The sequence below is a fragment of the Oncorhynchus masou genome, unplaced genomic scaffold (genome assembly GCF_036934945.1).
Source record: "Oncorhynchus masou masou isolate Uvic2021 unplaced genomic scaffold, UVic_Omas_1.1 unplaced_scaffold_1253, whole genome shotgun sequence".
Taxonomy (NCBI): Eukaryota; Metazoa; Chordata; class Actinopteri; order Salmoniformes; family Salmonidae; genus Oncorhynchus; species Oncorhynchus masou.
The window spans coordinates 130,927-157,054 of NW_027002353.1; the positions used below are offsets into that span (position 1 = coordinate 130,927).

Consider the following 26,128-nt stretch of genomic DNA (forward strand, 5'->3'; position numbering starts at 1 on the left):
TTTTAGGCTGGGTTTCTGTACAGCACTTTGAGATATCAGCAGATGTACGAAGGACTATATAAATACATTTGATTTGATTTGATTTGACCGCCGAACAACCCTTTTAGGTTCTGGACATGACCTTGTTTTCTAAGAGGTGCTATACCTTAAATAATCAAATGATGCATCATTGGAGGAGACACGACACTGTCTCCCGTTATGAATATATAGTATTTATTTCAAGTCCAGAGTTCAAAACATTGCTTTATTCATTTTTTAACATTTACATTCAGAATTAAGGAAATAATAGATAGTAAAGGGGACTTCTGAAAGTGGTTGAATTTGCTTAGACGGGGCTGGAATAAACCCACATCTGGGGCACTGTACAATAACATTTTAGAGAACCCCCCTCTTGGCAACGAAGAGAAAATGTTGCTGTTTTAAAGCTAATATCCTGCAATTCTTCACATTTTGCAATGACTTATGCCATGTTCTTATGTTATCTGATTGCCCAGTCGGTAATCTGTCCCTGTCAATAGACATGTTTACCATGTCTCAATAAAGATGTCTGACATCCTCCTTCTGATGGGTGTGAACTGACAGACACAGATTAAACAATGGCATTATAAAGGAGGCCGTCAAGCAGCACTCTACACTTTTACCTGAAGCCCACTTCACCTGGACACTAACTATGGGGTGGACAACTCTGTGGTTGTGTGTTCTGGCTCTGCCACTAACGAGCACCATCCAGATGAAAGCCAAGAAAGGTGAGACGATACGCGATCATTTTGGAAATAGCAGTGATTTATTTCGATCTATGCAGACAAAGACAAACAGTAAAACATAGAAATAGATACTGTATAGAGATGGCGTTAGATTACGTTTCTATCTATTTCGAGTTAACTATCAGTCAAGAAAAGACACATTTTGTTATTATGAACAATTTGGGTTGGAGCAAATCTGAGTGCCGTCTGTCTAGGGGTGTCATATATTTAAATATCTTGATTCACAATCCACTACAATTGGATATTTTGAAATACATGGTGCATTATGCACAATTTACAGCAAAGTGATAAATTGTGTCTCTTTCTGATTCCATACATTTCAAGTGGGTAACGTTTTCTGTTTTCGTCTCCTCAGCGCGCCTGTCCAACCATGTGAACAGCATCTGCAGCACCTGGGGCAGAGAGCACTTCAAGACCTTCGATGGAGACGTGTACCAGTTCCCAGGGACGTGTGAGTACAACCTGGCCTCCGACTGCCACTCTGAGTCCTACCAGGAGTTCTCTGTGCACCTGAAGAGGAACGAGGCTACTGAGGCTGAGGGGAACCCTACGGTCAAACACGTAGTGGTCACTATCAACGACCTGGTCTTCCACCTGACCAAGACTCAGGTCGCGGTCAATGGAGAAATGTAAGTTTTCCACAAATGTTTTATGTTATGTGTCCTCTAATTCATCAGGAAGTCACACTGAGCTTGACATCATTATTCAAGTGAGCCATGAAAAAATCAATTAGACTGTCAAAAAAATCTATCTATCTATCTATCTATCTATCTATCTATCTATCTATCTATCTATCTAACATTTCGTCTCTGTAAAAAGTAATGTATTTATAGTATCTGTTACCTATTCCCATCTGAGACAGCACTCTGACATATTTCCAGGGATTCCATTTTGAATTCAAAGGATTTAACTGTATTTTGTGTCTGTTTGTTGTTAATTGACACGTTGGTACATTTCTATGTCATCTCTGTCATTAATTATGTTCTCCGTCTTTATTCCCAGTGTAACTCTGCCGTACTACAATGGAGGAGTCCAACTGGAGAGGAATGCAGTTTACACCAAACTCTACTCCAAGGTTGGCCTGGTTGTCATGTGGAACGGAGAGGATGCCGTCATGGTAAGCTTTTATAAGAATCAAAACGTTACTTAGAAGAATGCATACAGAAGTCTATTTATTTATTCACTTTGTAAGACTCAGTAAGTTCACTGAAATTGACTGCTGTCATTAAACAGTGAACAGTGTAAAACGAACCCGTGCACATGCACTGATGCCATGTGTGTGACTGTGTGAGAGTGAAGTCTTGTATCTCATCTCAATATCTGCTCTGCTGCTCGTGGCAACGGCATTTCCCTGAGTCGACCTTAGAAAATAGTTGACCCATCACTGTTTGCGTTAGGTGGAGCTGGACACGGAGTATACCAACCGTACCTGTGGTCTCTGTGGAGACTTCAATGGCCTTCCAGTCCACAATGAGTTTGTTCATAACGGTGAGCATTTAGAACAATTATTAGCATTACGAGTCATGAGCATTATAACATGTATAGTCATTTATAACACACTTATAATCATTTATATTAATATGTACAAGTATTTATAATAGCTTATTCCTGTAAGGTTTTATGGTGTTAAGTAATCAATATATTCCAAGTGGCTAATATTATCATTTATTACATGTATAGTCACTTATAACGACTTTGTAAGCATTTATCTAAACATTTATAATGACTTATTTAGTTGTTATTATTACCGTGCTATTTATTAATATATTCTAAGTGACTGTTATATATTCTTACATCAAGTAACATCATTATAATTTCACACAGGTTGTAAGTTCATTAATATACATTTATACACATTTATATGCGTTTCTAATCACTTATTGATGAAGGATGACATCGTTTCATTTCCGTGCAGGTCGTAAAGTGAGCCCCATTGAGTTTGGAAACAGACAGAAGGTCCACAGGCCCAACGAGGACTGTGAAGACCCCTATGAAGAGGAAGAGGAAGATGAACCTGCAGACGTTCAGCCTAAAGAGGACACATGCAAGGAGTTTGTAAGTTCTACCTCCAGTCTGTTCAGCCTGACAAGTAGACTACAGTATTTCCATGTACTTCACTTCATTCTACTGATGTATTTGACTGCCATATGGAAAGAATTAAGTTCAAATATGGCATAATATGATTTGTATTGCAACTAACAACCTCCTCATTCTCCTTCTCTTCTCCCTCTTCCTCCTTAACCTCTTCCTCATCCTTTCCTCCTCCTCTCCTACTCCTTCTCTCCCTCCCTCCTTCCACCTCTTCTCCCTCCACCTCCTCCACCTCCACCTTCCTCCTCCTCTCCTACTCCTTCTCTCCCTCCCTTCCAGCCACCTCTTCTCCCTCCACCACCTCCACCTCCACCTTCCTCCTCCTCTCACTCCTCTTCCACCTCTACCACCTCCTCCTCTTCCTCCTCCTCCTTCCCCTCTTCCTTCCCTCCTCCTTCCCCTCCTCTTCCACCTCTACTTCCTCCTCCTTTCCCTCCTCCTCCTCCTCTAACTCCTCCTCCTCCTTCTCTTCTTCCTCCTCCCACTCCTCCTCCTCCTACTCCTCTCCCTCCTCCTCCACCTCGTCTTCCTCCTCCTTCCCCTCCCTCCTTCCCCTCCTCCTCCACCTCTAACTCTACTTCCTCCTCCTTTCCCTCCTCCTCCACCTCTAACTCCTCCTCCTCCTTCTCTTCTTCCTCTCCCACTCCTCCTCCTCCTCCTCTCCCTCCTCCTCCACCTCTTCCTCCTCCTCCTCCTCTACCTCCTCCACCTCCTCGTTATTCACCTATACCTTCTCCTCATTCACCTCTTCCTCCTCTTCCTCCTCCTTCCTCCTCAGCATGCCCAGTGTGACCAGCTCCTGCGCTCGCCGTTGTGGAGCTCCTGTGGTGCGGTCGTGAACCCTGACCCCTACATCCAGGCCTGTGTTCAGGACCTGTGTGGCTGCAGCAACACTTCTGATAGCTTCTGTGTCTGCAGCACCCTGGCAGAGTACTCCAGACAGTGCTCCCACGCCGGGGGACAGCCACCCCACTGGAGAACAACAGCCTTCTGTGGTAATGGGACATCTCAATAACTGTCTGGGTGTTCAGGAAAACATTTATTGGATGACAGTAGAGTTGTAGATCAAAAAGTCACATGCAAAAAATAACTCTTTATTGTCCATAGTCAGCTTCAGATTACACAAATGTCTTTAAAAATAACATAAAAATATTTATATACACATTTACATATAATAATGAAATGCACTATAATTTATTTCCTTTGTTTTCTTAGACAAGCAGTGTCCGTTCAACATGGTCTATCTGGAGAGTGGCTCTCCCTGCATGGACACCTGTACCCACTCAGACACCAGCTCACTGTGTGAAGAACACCTGATGGACGGCTGCTTCTGCCCCCACGGTCAGCCTTTAACCAGATCACACCTCAATGTATCAGTATAACAGTGATGATAGAGATCTAGATCACACCTCAATGTATCAGTATAACAGTGATGATAGAGATCTAGAACACACCTCAATGCATCAGTATAACAGTGATGATAGAGATCTAGATCACACCTCAATGTATCAGTAGAACAGTGATGATAGAGATCTAGATCACACCTCAATGTATCAGTATAACAGTGATGATAGAGATCTAGAACACACCTAAATGTATCAGTATAACAGTGATGATAGAGATCTAGAACACACCTCAATGTATCAGTATAACAGTGATGATAGAGATCTAGAACACACCTCAATGTATCAGTAGAACAGTGATGATAGAGATCTAGAAGACACATCAATGTATCGGTATAACAGTGATGATAGAGATCTAGAACACACCTCAATGTATCAGTATAACAGTGATGATAGAGATCTAGAACACACCTCAATGTATCGGTATAACAGTGATGATAGAGATCTAGAACACACCTCAATGTATCAGTATAACAGTGATGATAGAGATCTAGAACACACCTCAATGTATCAGTAGAACAGTGATGATAGAGATCTAGAACACACCTCAATGTATCAGTATAGCAGTGATGATAGAGATCTAGAACACACCTCAATGTATCAGTATAACAGTGATGATAGAGATCTAGATCACACCTCAATGTATCAGTATAACAGTGATGATAGAGATCTAGAACACACCTCAATGCATCAGTATAACAGTGATGAAAGAGAACTAGATCACACCTAGTAACACACAATAGTAACACGTTGTCTGTTTTCACCACTCTGTAGGGACTGTGTCAGTAACACGCTGTCTGTTTTCACCACTCTGTAGGGACTGTGTCAGTAACACGTTGTCTGTTTTCACCACTCTGTAGGGACTGTGCCAGTAACACGCTGTCTGTTTTCACCACTCTGTAGGGACTGTGTCAGTAACACGTTGTCTGTTTTCACCACTCTGTAGGGACTGTGTTTGATGACATCTCAAAGAGGGGGTGTGTCACTCAGGACCAGTGTCAGTGCAAACACGACAAGGTTTACAACTCTGGAGAAGTATTCAGACAGGATCGTGAGGAATGGTGAGTCAAAGGTTTAGACTTAAAATGCTCAATGTAAAGCACTGTACTGTTAACATAACAAGTTACATTAAAACCTGATGGGGCTACGGGTTCCCAACTGGGAACCCCCTCCCCCCTTCAGCCCACAACGGTGGCGCAGGGAAAGCAAAAATATTCTTAAAAATATTTAACCTCCACACATTAACAAGTCCAATAGCTTAAATGAAAGATAAACACCTTGTTCATCTACCCAGCATGTCAGAATTTTAAAATGTTTTACAGCGAAAACATAGCACATATTTATGTTAAACCACCACTAGGGAAACATACAATATGTAGCCACATGGCTATGCAAATTAGCACAATCACAAACGCAGGATTAAAAGAAAAATAATTCACTAACCTTTTGAAAATCTTCATCAGATGACAGTAATAGCACATGTTACACAGTACATTTATGTTTTTTTCAATAATATGCAATTTATATCCATAAATCTCCATTTACATTGAGCCATGTTCAAAAATGCAGCAGAAATGACCGGAGAAATTATAAATATCTCCAGCAGCTAACGCCAGATAACAGCAATAAACATCATAAACTTTGACTAAATATACATGTTCTACATATATTTAGAAAGATACACTTCTTCTTAATGCAAACGCTGTGTTACATTTATTTTTAACGTTACAGAATTCGTTCACTATTCAATAATCTGAGACGGCGCTCAGCCATTAGCATTATTTCTCTACTATGTTGGAATCGACAAAAATACAATTTTATAACATAAATATTCCCTTACCTTTGATGGTCTTCGACAATAATTCCGTGGAAGGAGTTATACTTACCTAACATAACGTTTGGTTGCAGTTGGTGTGTCTTTGTATTAGCAAAAGCTAACATCTTCAGGTGAATTACCCCAAAAAGGACTTCTGATCACGAAAATTGCGCATCAAAAATTCAAATTTACATATTATATGTCGACTAAACTGGTCAAACTAAATGCAGAATCAAGCTTTAGGATGTTGTTAACATACAAAACAATTGGCGATTAAATCAAACGTAACGAACTCACTTCAACCAGTTTGGAAAAACGTCCGTTTTTCCAGAGCGCGCTCCTGAAAACTCGTGACACCTCAGTATTTGGCCCACCCAGCAGTCAAAGCTCGTGCTATTTTCTCCGTTGCACGTCTCACTGTAAGATGGGAGCACGCTGAAGAGATAGAAACTGTTCCCAGAGCCATAGCTGGTTGGCAAGGGTGGGGGCGATGACGTCAAAGTTGGAGGAATTTTCTAAGGAGGGAGAGAGAGTTTGGGAGAATGGCTGCCCTGTGAGTTGTGCTTTACATACAGACATAATTCGAACGGTTTTAGAAGCTTTAGAGTGTTTTCTATTCAATAATAATTATTATATGCATATATTAGCAATTTTTGACAGTTTTTTTTTAGTTTACTTTGGGCACACAATTCATCCAAAAGGGGGCAATATTTCCCATAGCCCCATCAGGGACAGAAGTCGTAACAGAGGGTTCAACCTGGTTTATCCAGTAAATGACTTCATTGTTTGTTCTGTGTCTGTGTTCTGTGTGTCTGTTTGTGATTCAGTGTCTGTCATCATGGTCAGTGGTCCTGTAAATGACTTCATCATGTGTTCTGTGTCTGTGTTCCGTGTGTCTGTGATTCAGTGTCTGTCATCATGGTCAGTGGTCCTGTAAAAGTCTGCCCAGCCCTGCTACATGTGCCGTTGAGGAGGGTTCACACGTGACGACCTTCGATGGGAAAGCATTCACCTTCCATGGGGACTGTTACTACCCCTTAGCCAAGGTGGAAAGCAAGGTAACTGACAATTACACTATACTTTTCTGGAGAGACAATCTGGATGAGAAGTGGATGACATTTTATATGTCACAACGTTTTCTCATCATTTTGTTTTTGTTTTCCCTTCTCTGTTTCAGGATGAAACCAGTCCAAAGTTCACTGTACTGGTCCAGCTGGTTCCCTGTATAAGACAGAAGTTTGACACTTGCCTCAAGAGTGTTGTGGTCTTGCTAAACAATGATAGAAACAACGTGAGTATTTCCTTCATTAAAAGATGGAGATTTGACATATACACTTGAACATATACACATGTATATTATACACTATCTCTGTGTATTTACAGTCAGGTCCAAATGAAAAGGCATCCTTGATAAAGATGAGCAAGAAAGACTTTTAAATGAAGCTCTTTGGCCACACGCACCAATGGTGGGTTTGGTGTCAAAAGGGAGAATCATGTGCAAAACAGAGCCTGATTCCTGCTGTATAAAATGGTGGTGGATCTTTGATGTTATGGGGCTGTTTGTGCTTCCACTGGTCTGTATGGGAGGAATGGTTCTAAGATACTTCCCAATGTGTCCTCCAATCTCCTAAAACCTTGTAGAGAAAGGCTCAGTGTTGTTATCCTCGCAGGGTGAGGTATTGAAAAATAATGAAAACAGAGGTGCTAATCATTTTGGATCTGACTATAACTACTCACATGTAAGTGAAATGTATATAGTGCACAGCTAGTCTTGTGTTGAATAGGATTAGTTGATCATGGCTGTTGTTTTCTTTTCCAGGCTTTGGTGATTACCGCCGATGGGAAGGTCAGCCACAATGCACAGATCACTCTGCCTTACAACACAGGTGGGACATGGAATAATTAACAATAAGGCCTGAGGGGGTGTGATATATGGCCAATATACCACGGCTAATGGCTGTTCTTGGGCACGACACAACTTCCCTTACCAATGGTACATTGGCCATATACTACATTCCCCCATGGTGCCTTACTGCTGTTATAAACTGGTTGCCAACATAATTAGAGCAGTAAAACTACATGGTTTGTCACCCCGTCTGATATACCACATCTGTCAGCCAATCAGCATTGAGGGCTAGAACCACCCAGTTTATAATAAAGATTATGCACACTTTTATAAGTTATGAAAGTGCAACCAGTAACATGTAATGAAACATAGAATGAAACATTCGCCTGTATAGATATCAACTGCCTAATTCTATTTATTATTACACGGTACTTCCAAAGCTATTGACACAGTAATAAGTACAGTAATGTTTTAAATAAAAAATAAATCATATTTAATTGAATGATTATTAGCCCCAAACCCCTCTTTCTGTTCCCAGCTGACATTAGTGTACGGTGTCTATATTAGGACAACCTCAGTCTCAGCAGGAGCTCTTTCAGTCTTGTTCCCAGCTGACATTAGTGTACGGTGTCTATATTAGGACAACCTCAGTCTCAGCAGGAGCTCTTTCAGTCTTGTTCCCAGCTGACATTAGTGTACGGTGTCTATATTAGGACAACCTCAGTCTCAGCAGGAGCTCTTTCAGTCTTGTTCCCAGATGACATTAGTGTACGGTGTCTATATTAGGACAACCTCAGTCTCACAGGAGCTCTTTCAGTCCTGTTCCCGTCAGTCATTAGTCTATTTGTTTTTCTTCCCATAGCTGACATTAGTCTATTTGTTTTTCTTCCCATAGCTGACATCAGTGTGTTCAAGCCCTCGTCCTTCCACATGATGCTCCAGACCAGCTTTGGGCTGCAGGTTCAGATCCAGCTGGTCCCTATCATGCAGGTCTATGTCACCCTGGACGAGAGCTACAAGACCAAGACACAAGGTAAGTTAACTCCCAAGCTGTAGGCATATAGCTCTGAAGGTGAGCAGATATCAGTTATATACGGAGTTTGAATTCTACTTTATGTAAATGTAATAAACATTGGTAATCTTACTCACCAGGGCTCATTAAACTAGTAAAGACAGCAAGAAAGTACAAAAATGTTGTTGATTTCTGTATGGTGTAGGTTTATATGGTGTTGATTTCTGTTTGGTGTAGGTTTATATGGTGTTGATTTCTGTTTGGTGTAGGTTTATATGGTGTTGATTTCTGTTTGGTGTAGGTTTATATGGTGTTGATTTCTGTTCGGTGTAGGTTTATATGGTGTTGTTTTCTGTTTGGTGTAGGTTTATATGGTGTTGATTTCTGTTTGGTGTAGGTTTATATGGTGTTGATTTCTGTTCGGTGTAGGTTTATATGGTGTTGATTTCTGTATGGTGAAGGTTTATATGGTGTTGATTTCTGTTCGGTGTAGGTTTATATGGTGTTGATTTCTGTTTCTATTTCTTCTAGGTCTGTGTGGGAACTTCAACAAGGTTCTGTCTGATGACATGAAGACCCCCCAGGGTATGGTGGAGGGAACAGCCTCTTCATTTGGGAACTCCTGGAAGGCTAATCCTACCTGCAGAGACAGAGAGGAGAGGCTGGACGACCCCTGCTCCCTCAGCGTGGAGAATGGTAAGCCCTCTTCACTAACTCTTTAATTGAAGGTTAACCCTTACATAACTCAATGAAAAGCAGAACATAAGCATTTCATAAATGTTTATGTCAACAACCACAGTATCATGTCGTTGGATTCAAATCGAGGCAGGAAGCAGCAGTTTATACTGTATCAGACATATTTGAACTCTTACCATGTTCTGTTTACTCAGAGAACTATGCTAAACATTGGTGCTCCATGCTAAGAAGTTCTGACAGCACTTTTGCCAAGTGCCATGCCATGGTGGACCCCGAGCTTTACTACAAGGTAATACATTTTCTATAACTGTAACTGTCACATTTCATTGAGTTACATCTGGTTTGGAATGCTCACAATTATACATATTTGTCCTGAACTTTCTTACTGTTTTTAATGCTGTTTGTAATACTGTTTGTCATGCGAAAGCTCTGGCCAATGAGATTTGTTAAATATTTATTACGTATGGAACATTTACTTAAAGTTGATATTTTCTACAGCGATGCACGTACGCTAGCTGCAACTGTGAGAAGAGTGAAGACTGCCTGTGTGCCGTCTTCTCCTCTTATGTGCGAGACTGTGCTACCAAGGGAGTGGTCCTGTCGGGCTGGAGAGAGAACATGTGTGGTAAGTGATTTACACTTCTCATATTTATGTCTTGTCGTATATTGGTGAAAGGAGATGACAGTATAGGCCTCTCCTGACTACCAATGAAAGGTTCACTGATATTCTCATTAGAATATATGCGTTCTGCAAATGGTTCTACTGCCATCTCTAAAAGTATGGGAGACAGAGGACAACCTTGGTAGATTCCACTGCCATTGCAAAAAGTAGGGGAGACATGGGGTAACCCTGACAAATTCCCCTACTCAGGGGAAATTGCGGTGCCCGGTCAAACGGTTGTGGATGTTTGTAAAAGTTTTTATTTTATTGTGATGTCAACTTTTACCTGTTACGGCTGGGGCTTCCGCTAGCGGAACGTTTCGACAACATCCAGTGAAATTGCAGAGCGCGAAATTCAAAAGAAATTATTAGAAATATTTAACTTTGATACAATCACAAGGTTATACACCAAATTAAGGTTTAACTTCTTATTAATCCAGCCACTGTGTCAGATTTCAAAAAGGCTTTACGGCGAAAGCAAACCATGCTATTATCTGAGGACAGCACCCCATCAAACAAACACATGACAGTCATATTTCAACCCGCCAGGTGCGACACAAAACTCAGAAATAACGATATAATTCATGCCTTACCTTTGAAGATCTTCTTCTGTTGGCACTCCAATATGTCTCAGAAACATCACAAATGGTCCTTTTTTCTATTAATTCTGTCGTTATTTCTCCAAAATGTCCATTTATTTTGCGTGTTTGATTCAGAAAAACACCGGTTCCAACAAGCCCAATATGACTACACATTATCGAATAAGTTACCTGCAATCTTGGTCCAAACATATCAAACAACTTTCCCAATACAACTTTAGGTACCGTAAATAATTGATCAAATTTAAAACGGAATAAACCCTGTTCAATAGTGGATAAAATGAAAGTGGAGCGAGCGCCAGGTCGCGCTCCCCAAACACAACTGTATACCAGACTCGGCCCTCGTTCTGAACAGCCATACTTCTTCATTACTCAAAAGAAAACATCAACCAATTTCTAAAGACTGTTGGCATCTAGTGGAAGCCCTAGGAACTGCAACCAGATCCCTCAGAAATGTAGATTCCCATAGAAATCCAATTGAAAACATGGTCACCTCAACAACAACAATTCATGGATGGTTTGTCCTCGGGGTTTCGTTTGCCAAATAAATTATGTTATACTCACAGACGCAATTTTAACAGTTTTAGAAACTTTAGAGTGTTTTCTATCCAAAACCAATTATATGCATATCCTAGCTTCTGGGCCTGGGTAGCAAGCAGTTTATTTTGGGCACTCTTTTCATCCTGACGTGAAAATACCGCCCCCTATCCCAAACAGGTTAACAACACTTACTTACTTAATCCTCTTCCTTCCTGGAGTAAAATAGAGCCTTTAGTAAAGTTTTCCAACACTGCCAATCTTAACTTTATCCAACACTTTCCATATTTCCCTACAAACAGACAAATACATTGGTCACTGCCCAGCGTCTCAGACCTACTCTGACCAGCTCCAGAGATGTCAGCTGACCTGTAGCTCCCTGGCCAGCAAAAACCAGGGTTGTACCAACGACTTCCTCCCCGTGGATGGTTGCTCTTGCCCGGACGGACTCTACATGGATGACAGGGGCACCTGTGTACCCATGGACAAATGCCCTTGCTTCCACAACGGGGTCCACATCAAGCCTGGGAAGTCCATCAACATTCAGGAGGAGCACTGGTGAGAGACTGTTTCCATCTAATAAAGTGTTTAGCTACCTATTTAAGTGACTACTTACCTACCTACCTACCTACCTTCCTACCTACCTACTTACCTACCTACCCATCTACTTACTTACCTAATTTACCTACCTACCAAAGCAGCAAATGTGTCATATTACCTGCTAGTATAAAAAGTACAGTCCTGCAATGTTACTCCAATATTAAAATATCTCTTGACGTCATGTGTGTTCTACTAGTGTCTGCAACAACGGGAAGCTTCACTGTCGTTCCTGGAAGATGCGTTCAGAGAGTAGTAAGTAGCCTTTCTGTGTCCCCTTGCTATTCATATCCCATTAATCCTCTGATGTATACAGTATTGTACCTAGACTTGGGTTCAAATACTATATGAGAGATCATTTCAATTACTTGAGTCCAGGACTAGGATTAAACCTGTTTTAAACCGGCCCTGGAAGTATTTGAAAGATAGTATTTGAACCCAGATATAATTTGACAACTTATTGTGTAATAATAATGAAACTGCTTCTGTTACAGCCTGCCAGTCGCCGAAGGTGTTCTTGAACTGCTCCAATGACCTGGGAGTACAGTGTACACGGAGCTGTAGGAACCCGGATTTCATGGACTGTGTGAGTTGACTTGTTGACTTCCATTAGTACCTGACCTAAGGGTTGACTTCTTTATTTAATTCCCGTCTCTCTCCTTGACCACAGTTCTCCGCAGAGTGTGAGTCTGGGTGCAAGTGTCCCACGAGTCTGTGGGAGGATGGGAAAGGCATGTGTGTGAAAAAACATGAATGCCCGTGCAGCCATGACGGATTCCTCTATGCCCCAGGAAAACAGATCCCAAACGGATGTAACACTTGGTGAGTTATTGACACGTTACTTACTGATCAAAACGATACAATGTGAGGTTATGCGGTATGATATCACGTTATATGATACAATACCATTATAAAAAGGAATGGAGATGAAAATGAAATGGAATGAGATTTCATGACACGAGATGAGCGCTTCCTTCATCCTCTCTAGCTAATGTGATCAGGATTGTATTTGAAGAGGATTTTTGACTTAGTGTCTCTCATACTGTACACATGTAGCACCTGTAAGAGTGGGAAATGGGAGTGCACAGATAAGAAGTGCCCAGGAACCTGTACCATCTATGGCAGTGGCCATTACAAAACCTTTGATGAGCGCACGTATGGCTTCCAAGGAAAATGTGGCTATGTGGCTGTCCAGGTAATTAATGCTCATCAGGACATTTCAATACATTTCAATTCAATTGTGATGTGTTTTTATACAAAAAATATGTTTGTATAATTGTACTGCTATTGTCTTCTATATTACCAACTAATCATTTAAATGGCAAAAGTCTCATTTGGTTTCTAAAGTACTCTCTCCCTCTGTCTCTCTTTAAGAACAAATGTGGGAACCGGCCTGTCCAGGACAAATTCATGGTGATCACAGAGAACATACCGTGTGGAACCACAGGCACCACTTGCTCCAAGTCTGTCAGGGTTCAACTGGGGGTAAGACTGGACAAATGATACACACCAACAGGCGGCTGGTGGCACCTTCAATGGGAAGGATGGGCTCATAGTAATGGCTGGAACGGAATGAATTGAATGGCATCAAATGCATGACTGGTTTTGATGTGTTTGATACCATTCCATTTACTCCACTCCAGGCTTTATATTGAGCCATTCTCCTCTCTATACCCGTTGGATCATAATGAGAGATCATTTGACATTCATACATACAAAAAAATACATCATTTTGCATTATTTAGCAAATGCTCTTATTCAGAGCGACTTATTCAGAGAGACAGTACAATTAGTGAATTCAACTAAAGTAGGTCAAATCACCATCACAATCATTGCAAGTAAAACTGTCTTCCAAATAGCCACTAACTACAAAAATCAGTACGACATTCAAGCCATTTTTTTCTTCATATAAAGCTTTATAAAGTGTATTGTCTGTCAAATTTTTGCAAAATTCCGGTAACTTTCCCCAAATTCCCTGTTTTTCCAGAAATAATGAATTAATTGTCTGTGAACAGGAAGTGATAAAAGTGATAAATCCTTATCCTTACAGAGAACAGAGCTGAAACTATCAAAGAGGACCCATGAAGTGGTGGACCTAGGCGTGGGCTCTCAGATCCAGTACCGAGTGAGGACCGTCGGTCTGTACCTGATTGTTGAGTCAGACATCGGGATCGCAGTGCTGTGGGACCGCAAAACTACCGTCCGCATCGTCCTGGAGCCACAACATAGTGTAAGTTTAGTGTTGAAGGGTCAACACATAGAGAGGCTGTGATGAAATAGATGAACAAGACATCAGACGTCAGAGTGCATTTTGTATTGCTGACAGTGATTGATTTGGTACAGTTCCACTGTGTTTGCCTTATCGTTTCTATGTGTCTACAGGGAGCAGTGTGCGGCCTGTGTGGGAACTATAATGGAGAAGGCAGAGATGACTTCACCACACAAGGTCAGATGATAGTCAGCAGCCCTGTGGAGTTTGCTAACAGCTGGAAAGTGTCAAGCACTTGCCCCGACGCAGAAAGCAACGTGGACCCATGTGGAGCCAGACCCAACCGTCACAACTGGGCTAAGATGCAGTGCAGCATCATCACAGGAAAGACTTTCCAACTGTGTCACAAGAAGGTACACTGCTGAAACTGATTGCTCTGTATAAACCGTACAACTATAAACCAGGTGAAAGGTTCAGACAGGACACTGATAGGCTGGTGGACAGTCAAACTTCTCAACCAAAAATACACCCAAATCGTTTTAAACATTGACTTTCTTGTCATCCTCGATGATTTTATTCATGTCTGTTGTTATATGTGTTTTGAATAATTCTCTAAGAAACAAACAAAAAAACAAATAAACACAGTATTAGTGCATCATGTGTGTTCTCTCTGTATGTGTTTTAAAGGTAGACCCTAGTCTGTACTTTGAGAACTGTGTGAAGGACTCCTGTGCCTGTGATAGTGGTGGAGACTGTGAGTGTTTCTGTACAGCTGTAGCAGCCTACGCCCAGGCCTGCACCGAAGCTGGAGTCTGTGTTGCATGGAGAACACCAGAAATCTGTCGTAAGTACAACAAATCTTTTGGGGTTCATTATGCTTGTGTCCCAAAGGTCACACACTTCCACTGTTTGACTGTCAGGCTTGGCATTGAAATGATTTGGCATGTCTGGTGTAATTTGACTGATTAGAATTTACAATGCGAAGTAAATGAATATGTTGTTGAAAGAACCCAAAACATGGTGACAATGTGAGGATGTGGATCTAAAGTATATTTTAGCTGGTTGGTTTAACCAGATATCTTAATGTGTAATGTTATAGTGGATGATTTTGACCAGGGTACATAGGGTTCTGATAATAAGTCATGCACTTCATATGGAATAGGGTGCCATTTGCTGAGGGCATGCAATGTGTATTCAGTGTATGAACCTGTACGTTTTCCCTTTTGTAGCTGTGTTCTGTGACTACTACAACGATCCAGGTGAATGTGAATGGCATTACAGCCCTTGCCACACACCTTGCTTCAAGACCTGTCTGAATCCAAATGGGACCTGTGACAACCCTCTTCCCAATCTGGAAGGTGAGGCAGCTGGCTATTTGATGTGATTGGCATCAGCCTGTTTGTTCCATATGCACATGCTCTTCTTTGCAAAACATCAATTCATTTTTCTTAACCTCAACTTCATTTTATGTAATAACTCAATCAAAACAACTAAATCACAATGTCTTCTTTTTAGGTTGTTACCCACAATGCCCTCCAGATAGGCCAATATTTAATGAAGAGACCGGGGAGTGTGTTGAGGAATGCACACAACAACAACAACCCCCAGGCAACCACACAAACAACACCAACAACAACACCGTGACACCAACAACTACCACATTGACAACTAAACCAAAGCCAACAACAACACCAATGCCACCAACAACAACACAAACACCACCAACAACCACATCACCATCAACAACACCAATGCCACCAACAACAACCACACCAAAGCCAACAACAACCACACCAAAGCCAACAACAACACCAATGCCACCAACAACAACAACCACACCAAAGCCAACAACAACCACACCAATACCAACAACAACAACAACAACAACATCAATACCACCAACAACAACAATACCACCAACAACAACAATACCACCAATACCAACAACAACCACACAAACACCAACAACCACACCAATTCCACCAACAACAACAACAACCACACCAATACCACCAACAACAACCCCCAGACACCAGAGCCAACAACTACTCCTTGTATTCCTACCTGTGAGTGGTCAGAATGGTATGATGAAGATGATGATAAAGACAAGAGTGACTGGGAAACGTATTGGAATATCACGCAGAGTGGAAAAGAAGTGTGTGAAGATCCACAGGATATTGAATGTGTAGCTACAGACTATCCAAATACAAGCTTAGAGGACTATGTAGCTTCGACAGGCCAAGTTGTGGAGTGCGATCTTGACTTCGGGTTAATATGTGAAGAAAATAAACAAACTCAGAGACCATTTAAGTGCTATAACTATAAGATTAGAGTCCTCTGTTGCGTTGAATGTTTATCAACAACATCACCAAAACCAACAACAACACTAACAACAACAACAACAGCACCTTCACCACCAACAACGACCACACCAAAACCACCACCAACAACGACCACACCTTCACCACCAACAACAACCACACCAATACCAACAACAACAACAACAGCAATACCACCACAACAACACCAGCACAACAAAAACACCAACAACAACAACACCAGCAACAACAACAAAACTAATACCAACAACAACAACAACACCAACACCACCAACAACAACACCAATACCAACAACAACAACTCCAATTCCACCAACAACAACCACACCAATACCACCAACACCATCAACTACACCAATACCAACAACAACAACCACACCAATACCACCAACAACAACAACACCAATACCACCAACACCAACAACAACCACACCAGTACCAACAACAACAACCACTCCAATTCCACCAACAACAACAACACCAATACCTCCAACACCATCAACAACACCAATACCAACAACAACAACAACAACAACAACACCAATACCACCAACACCAATAACAACACCAATAACAACACCAATACCACCAACAACAACACCAATACCAACATCAACAACACCACCACCAACAACAACAACAACACCATCAACAACAACAACACCAACAACAACAACACCAACAACCACACCAATACCACCAACAACAACGACACCAATACCACCAACAACAACAACACCAATACCACCAACACCAACAACAACACCAGCAACAACAACACCAATACCACCAACAACAACACCAATAGCAACATCAACAACACCACCACCACCAACAACAACAACACCACCAACTCCATCAACAACAACAACAACACCACCAACACCATCAACAACAAAAACAACAACCACACCAATACCACCAACACCGTCAACAACACCAATACCACCAACAACAACAACAACAACAAAACCACCAACAACAACCACACCAATACCACCACCAACAACCACACCAATACCACCAATACCATCAACAACACCAATACCAACAACAAAAACAACACCAATACCAACAACAACAACAACACCAAAAACAACAACAACACCAACACCAACCACACCAATACCACCAACAACAACAACACCAATACCACCAACACCATCAACAACACCAATAACAACAACAACAACACCAAAACCACCAACAACAACACCACCAAGAACAACCACACCAATACCACCAACAACAACCACACCAATACCACCAACAACAACAACACCAATACCACCAACAACAACCACACCAATACCACCAACACCATCAACTACACCAATACCACCAACAACAACCACACCAATACCACCAACACCATCAACAACACCAATACCACCAACAACAACAACACCAATACCACCAACAACAACCACACTAATACCACCACCAACAACAACACCAATACCACCAACAACAACCACACCAATACCACCAACACCATCAACCACACCAATACCACCAACAACAACCACACCAATACCACCAACACCATCAACAACACCAATACCACCAACAACAACCACACCAATACCAACAACAACAACCACACCAATACCAACAACAACAACAACATCAATACCACCAACAACAACCCCCCAGACACCAGAGCCAACAACTACTCCTTGTATTCCTACCTGTGAGTGGTCAGAATGGTATGATGAAGATGATGATAAAGACAAGAGTGACTGGGAAACGTATTGGAATATCACGCAGAGTGGAAAAGAAGTGTGTGAAGATCCACAGGATATTGAATGTGTAGCTACAGACTATCCAAATACAAGCTTAGAGGACTATGTAGCTTCGACAGGCCAAGTTGTGGAGTGCGATGTTGACTTCGGGTTAATATGTGAAGAAAATAAACAAACTCAGAGACCATTTAAGTGCTACAACTATAAGATTAGAGTCCTCTGTTGCGTTGAATGTTTATCAACAACATCACCAAAACCAACAACAACACTAACAACAACAACAACAGCACCTTCACCACCAACAACTACCACACCAAAACCACCAGCAACAACCACACCAATACAACCAACAACAACGACAGCAATACCAACAACAACAACAACACCAATACCAACAACGACAACAACAACACCTACAACAACAACACCACCAACAACCACACCAACAACACCAACAACAACAACTCCAATTCCACCAACAACAACCACACCAATACCTCCAACACCATCAACAACACCAATATCAACAACAACAACACCACCAACAACAACACCACCAACAACCACACCAATTCCACCAACAACAACAACAACCAATACCACCACACCATCAACAACACCAATACCAACAACAACAACAACACCAATACCACCAACAACAACCACACCAATACCACCCGAAACAACCACACCAATACCACCACCAACAACAACAGCACCACCACCAACAACAACAACAACAACCACACCAATACCACCAACGACAACAACACCAATACCACCAACACCATCAACAACACCAATACCAACAACAACACCAATACCACCAACAACAACACCAACAACAACCACACCAATACCACCAACAACAACCACACCAATACCACCAAACAACCACACCAATACCAACAACAACAGCAATACTACCAACAACAACACCAACACCACCACCAACAACAACAACAACACCAATACCATCAACAACAACACCAACAACAACAACAGCAACAACAACCACACCAATACCACCACCAACAACACCACCAACACCATCAACAACACCAGCACCACCACCAACAACAACAACAACCACACCAATGCCAACACCAACAACACCACCACCAACAACAACACCAATACCAACACCACCACCAACAACAACCACACCAATACCACAACCACCAACAACAACAACCACACCAACAACACCACCAGTACCACCAACAACAACAACCACACCAACAACAACAACAACAACACCAGTACCACCAACAACAACACCAATACTACATCCACCAACAACAACAACACCAGTACCACCAACACCAACAACCACACCAACAACAACACCAATACCACCAACACCATCAACAACACCAATACCAACAACAACAACACCAATACCAACAACAACACCAACAACAACCACACCAATACCACCAACAACAACCACACCAATACCAAAACAACCACACCAATACCAACAACAACAACAACAGAAATACCACCAACAACAACACCAACACCACCACCAACAACAACAACACCAATACCATCAACAACAACACCAACAACAACAACACCAACAACAACAATCACACAATACCACCAACAGCAACCACACCAATACCACCAACAACAACCACACCAATACCAACACCAACACCATCAACAACACCAACAACAACCACACCAATGCCAACACCAACAACACCAACACCACCAACAACAACCACACCAATACCACAACCACCGACAACAACAACACCAGTACCACCAACAACAACAACCACACCAACAACAACACCAGTACCACCAACAACAACAACCACACCACCACCAACAACAACAACACCAGTACCACCAACAACAACAACACCAATACCACATACACCAACAAAAACAACAACACCATTACCACCAACAACTACCACAGCAACAACAACACCACCAACAACAACAACACCAACAACAACAACCACACCAATACCACCAACAGCAACCACACCAATACCAACACCAACACCATCAACAACACCAACAACAACCACACCAATGCCAACACCAACAACACCAACACCACCAACAACAACCACACCAATACCACAACCACCGACAACAACAACACCAGTACCACCAACAACAACAACCACACCAACAACAACACCAGTACCACCAACAACAACAACCACACCACCAACAACAACAACAACACCAGTACCACCAACAACAACAACACCAATACCACATACACCAACAACAACAACACCATTACCACCAACAACTACCACAGCAACAACAACACCACCAACAACAACAACACCAATACCAACACCACCACCAACAACAACCACACCAATACCACAACCACCAACAACAACAACACCCGTACCACCAACAACAACAACCACACCAACAACAACACCACCAACTACAACATCAACCACACCACCACCACCAACAACAACAACACCACCAACAACCACACCACCACCAACAACAACACTACCACCAACAACTACCACACCATTACCACCAACAACAACCACACCTAAACCACCAACTACAACGGAAGCCATAACTCTAACCACAACCCCAACGACAACAGAAGAATCAACCACAACCCCCAGGACAACTAAAAAACCAACCACAACCCCAACGACAACAGAAGAACCAACCACAACCCCAACGACAACAGAAGAATCAACCACAACCCCCAGGACAACTGAAAAACCAACCACAACCCCCAGGACAACTGAAAAACCAACCACAACCACCCCTGTCATAGACACCACAACCACTAAAGCTCCTACAACAACACCCAAACCACCAACTACAACAGAAGCCACAACTCCAATGACAACCACATCAACAACAACCCATGAATCGGTTGTCACTGGTCCTCCAATAACACCAGAACATCAAGTCAGTTCAATACCAACCACAACTGGGTCACCAACCCCTCCACCAATCACTTGTCCTGAGTGGGACAAAGTGGTAAGTACCTCAATATAACCATCACATAATCAACTGGGCTCCCTTAACGTCGATAACACATAGCCAACATTTGATGTCAACGAGGTCGAAAAGTCCTTTCAGAGACTTATTAAATGATTCCTGTGTGAATTGTGAAAGCTCTCTGATGACGTGCAATTTTCTTTTCTCTCTAAAATATCAGCAAAATGAAACTTTCTGGCTCTGCAACTGCACATTGGCCAGATGCATTGAAAACAACACCATTGAGATAATTCCGTATGAATGCCCAGTGCCTGAGCCAATCACATGTACCAATGGCAAGAAACCAGTGCTACAATGGGATGAGTTCTACTGCTGCCAACGATTCGTGTGTGACTGTGAGTTGTGAAAGCTTCTTCTTCTCCTCTGACCTGGTCAGGAAGGTAGATGGCCATGTCCAGTTTCTGTAACTATTAACATACACGTCCTTATCCCTAACATTTGGAATAATACTCAATATAAATACTCAATATAAATATTACTTCATACATTTAAAAAAAAAATCATTTGACAGAGGATCGTAATGTCTGTCTGCTTCATAACGGTGTTTATTTTCATGACAGGCGTCTGTGAGGGTTGGGGAGACCCCCATTACATCACCTTCGACGGGCTCTTCTACAGTTTCCAAGGGAACTGTACCTATGTGCTGATGGAGGAGATGTTGCCGCGTCACCACTTCAAGATCTACATCGACAACGTCAACTGTGATCCCACCGAGGACGTGTCTTGTCCTCGATCCATCATCGTGTCCTACAGCTCAACAGTTATAACACTGAAGAATCACAACCTCATTGGAGCTGCTCAGTTGGAGGTAACTTAAGTGGATAAACTGGCTCAGAAATCAATATAAGCAATAGGCCATATATATGTTGAATGGCTGGATTTGGGGCCTAAAGGACTGAAAAATGATTTATGTGAAAATGAAAGACAATTCTCTTCCACTATTTCATTCTCTGAACTGAATTGTGCATTAGTTCTCAACATCCGTAGCTTTCATTGATACAACATATGAATTTGATGTTCTCCATCAACTTAATTCAACCTGTAATGTCATGATATTAGTAAGTATTGCGGTCACCTTGACTTTCTTTAAGAGATCCTGAAGATTGATCTCTCTCTCTCTTCCATCCCTTTTTCCTATCCTTTTCTATCCCCCCTTTCGTCCATCTGTCTTTCATCCCTCTCTCCCTGCCATCTGTCTTTCATCCCTCTCTCCCTGCCATCTGTCTTTCATCCCTCTCTCCCTGCCATCTGTCTTTCATCCCTCTCTCCCTGCCATCTGTCTTTCATCCCTCTCTCCCTGCCATCTGTCTTTCATCCCTCTCTCCCTGCCATCTGTCTTTCATCCCTCTCTCCCTGCCATCTGTCTTTCATCCATCTCTCCCTGCCATCTGTCTTTCATCCCTCTCTCCCTGCCATCTGTCTTTCATCCCTCTCTCCCTGCCATCTGTCTTTCATCCCTCTCTCCCTGCCATCTGTCTTTCAGGCTCTTATTGATGGAGTCTCCCTGAGACTACCCTTCACGCGGCACGGTGTGAAGGTGATGAACTCTGGTATCAACATGGTCTTGGAGATAGCACACCTCCAGGTGGTAGTTACCTTTGGAGTCACTGGCTTCAGCGTCAACCTTCCTTGGCAACACTTTGGCAACAATACACAGGGTCATTGTGGTAAGGACTTAGTTTCATTCATTTGTTGTCCTTAAACTATGTATCTTGGGCATTTAAAAATAAGAGCTGAGAAATGATTGTGAATCACTGAACTTAAACAGAGAGCGGTCATTTGGTATTCTGAGCATGGTGTGAGAAGGCCTAATGGAGAAGTCTTTGAATTGATGGAAATCATTTATCCAAGGTTGGAGGTGAAAAACTAGCCTGGTCCCAGATCTGTTTGGGTTCTTTTTTACCAAAACCCTATGTTTGTTGTCAGATATCGAACCATAGGGTTTGGCAAGACAGCACAAACTGATCAGGGACCAGGCTAGCAAACAATGGTTTGGGCTTTCCTGTCTGATGTCTGTGTCTGATATTTTTACTGTATGTGCTGTACTAATTGTGAGAGAGCTCCAACAAAGATGTCCAATGTATGTATTACTTTTAATAGCTGCAAATGGTAAAATAAATGACTTGAACCTGAACTGTATGCATCTCTTCCAGGAACATGTAGCAACAACCAGGCTGATGACTGCATGTTGCCTGGAGGTCAGCTGGTGGAGAACTGTGCTGTGATGGCAGACTACTGGCCAGCCAAGGACCTCTACCAGCCTGACTGCCATGTGCCACCTGGAATCCCCACCAACTCTCCTCTCCCTGAACCCACACAGAAGCCATGCAAGCCAGACTCCTCTGTCTGTGATCTCCTGAGACTCCTCTGTCTGTGATCTTCTGAAGGACAGGTAAACCTCCCTAAAGGCACTGTGATCTCCCTGAAGGACAGGTAAACCTCCCTAAAGGCACTGTGATCTCCTGAAGGGCAGGTAAACCTCCTAAAGGCACTGTGATCTCCTGAAGGGCAGGTAAACCTCCCTAAAGGCACTGTGATCTCCTGAAGGACAGCAGGTCAACCTCCCTAAAGGCACTGTGATCTCCTGAAGGGCAGGTCAACCTCCCTAAAGGCACTGTGATCTCCTGAAGGGCAGGTCAACCTCCCTAAAGGCACTGTGATCTCCTGAAGGACAGGTAAACCTCCCTAAAGGCACTGTGATCTCCTGAAGGACAGGTCCACCTCCCTAAAGGCACTGTGATCTCCTGAAGGACAGGTCCATTGGTGTCTGACAGAAACCAAAATGAATCTTACAGTGTATTTGGAAGGTCTGTTTCTCATATTCTTTCTTCTCTGGTTTTCAATCCACAGCATTTTTGCAGCCTGTCATCCATTTGTCTCACCTGACAACTTCTACAAGGGCTGTGTCTATGACAGCTGCCACGTGTCCAACCCAGCGGTGGAGTGCACCAGTCTGCAGACATACGCTGCTGCCTGTGCCCAGTTTGGAGTATGCATCTACTGGAGAAACCACACCGAGTTCTGTGGTAGGCTTACTGTACTCGTTGAAAACATCCAGACTCACCATGTTAAATAAGACTCACCTCATAAGGATAGATAAATATGTCCACCATTGAAGAGATATGAAGTACTGTGTAGAAGACCAGGATCAAGGAACTGTGTAGATGAGACCAGGAACAATACTATACTAACACAACTTAGTGTGTGTTGTAGATCAGACCAGGAACAATACTATACTAACACAATAGAGGAGGGGGTTTCTATTTATAAATATTAGATTAGTGCATTTTTGTATTTGAAGTGATAAATGATGGAGATAGTGGACATCCTTGTCTGGTTCCCCTTTGTAATGTGTAATATAGTATCGGGCTTCAGTCCTACAATCAACTGATTGTAAATAATTACTGTAGTCAGAACATTTTTCCATTGTGATAACACTTTTTACATCAGCAGATGTCACAAAGTGCTTGTACAGAAACCCAGCCTAAAACCCCAAACAGCAAGCAATACAGATGTAGAAGCACGGTGGCTTGGACAAACTAGGAAGAACCTGGGAAGAAACCAGAATCTGAGGGGTGGCCAGTCCTCTTCTGGCTGTGCTGGGTGGAGATTATAACAGTACATGGCAATTAAAGCCAGATCGTTCAGCAGCAGGTTCGGTAGAGAGAGAGAGAGGGAGAGAGAGAGAGAGAGAGAGAGAGAGAGAGAGAGAGGAGAGAGGAGAGAGAGAGAGAGATGGAGTCACAACAGCAGGTCCGGGACAAGCACATCCATTGAACAGGACAGGGTTCCATAGCTGCAGTCACAACAGCAGAAATTGGATCAGCATTATGTCCAGGTTGACTGGGGACAGGCACAGCCAGGAGTCGTCAGGCCAGGTAGTCCTGAGGCATGGTCCTTGGACTCAGGTCCTCTGTGAAGGGAGAAAGAGAGAAAGAATTAGGGGTAGCATACTTAGGAATCACACAGGACACCAGAGATGACAGGAGAATTATGCCAGATAGGACAGTCTGAACCTAGCCCCCGGCACGTAGACTATTGCAGTATATATACTGGAGACTGAGACAGGGGGTTCGGGTGTCACTATAGACTGAGTTGTATCTTTCTTCAACAGCCAGCGACTGTCCAGCTGACAAAGTCTACAAGCCCTGCGGTCCTGCAGAACAGCCAACCTGTGATGACAAGTAGGTTTCTAATTAGAGATTGGCTAGCGCAAAAACATCCTTGCTTTCATGTTTTATGTTAACTGAGGTAGACAACTGTCAAATAAGACAAAGAGAAAATACCTACCTACAGTTAAATATAGAGTTGCTGTACAGAGGAAATAGGAGTTGTCACTGTAATGTTGTGTTCTACAGTCCAGACGAGTCTAGGATGAACTTCACCACAGAAGGCTGCTTCTGTCCTGATGGGATGAAACTCTTCAACAAGGACTCAGGGATCTGTGTTGATAAGTGTGGTGAGTGTTCCCAGCTACTGCCATTGGTCCATTTCATGTTGACGACACAGAGAAGATGGTTAGGACTTAACCTTTCCAAGGATGTTTCAGGTCTATGAATGTTCTACTAAATGGTGGTGTTTGTGTTTCTGAAGGATGCATTGACCCCGAAGGAGTTCCGCGAGAGGTAAGTTAGGCCTTTTGGTTTTCATTCATCCTTATTTTATTTGACTAATTAATATGGACTGTTATCTAGTCCACTGGCTCTGTCATGGATGATGCCAGAGGTTTATATGAGGACCTACTTACAGCGTCCACACAGTATTATCCACATTGTCTGAATGCCAAATGGCCCCC

The 26,128-nt window shown here is 42.5% G+C and overlaps 1 pseudogene; it reads left to right on the forward strand.

Moving 5' to 3' along the window:
* The first annotated feature begins 634 nt into the window (after positions 1–634).
* Positions 635–26,128, forward strand: part of LOC135530096 (mucin-2-like) — a 32,524-nt pseudogene continuing 7,030 nt past the window's right edge.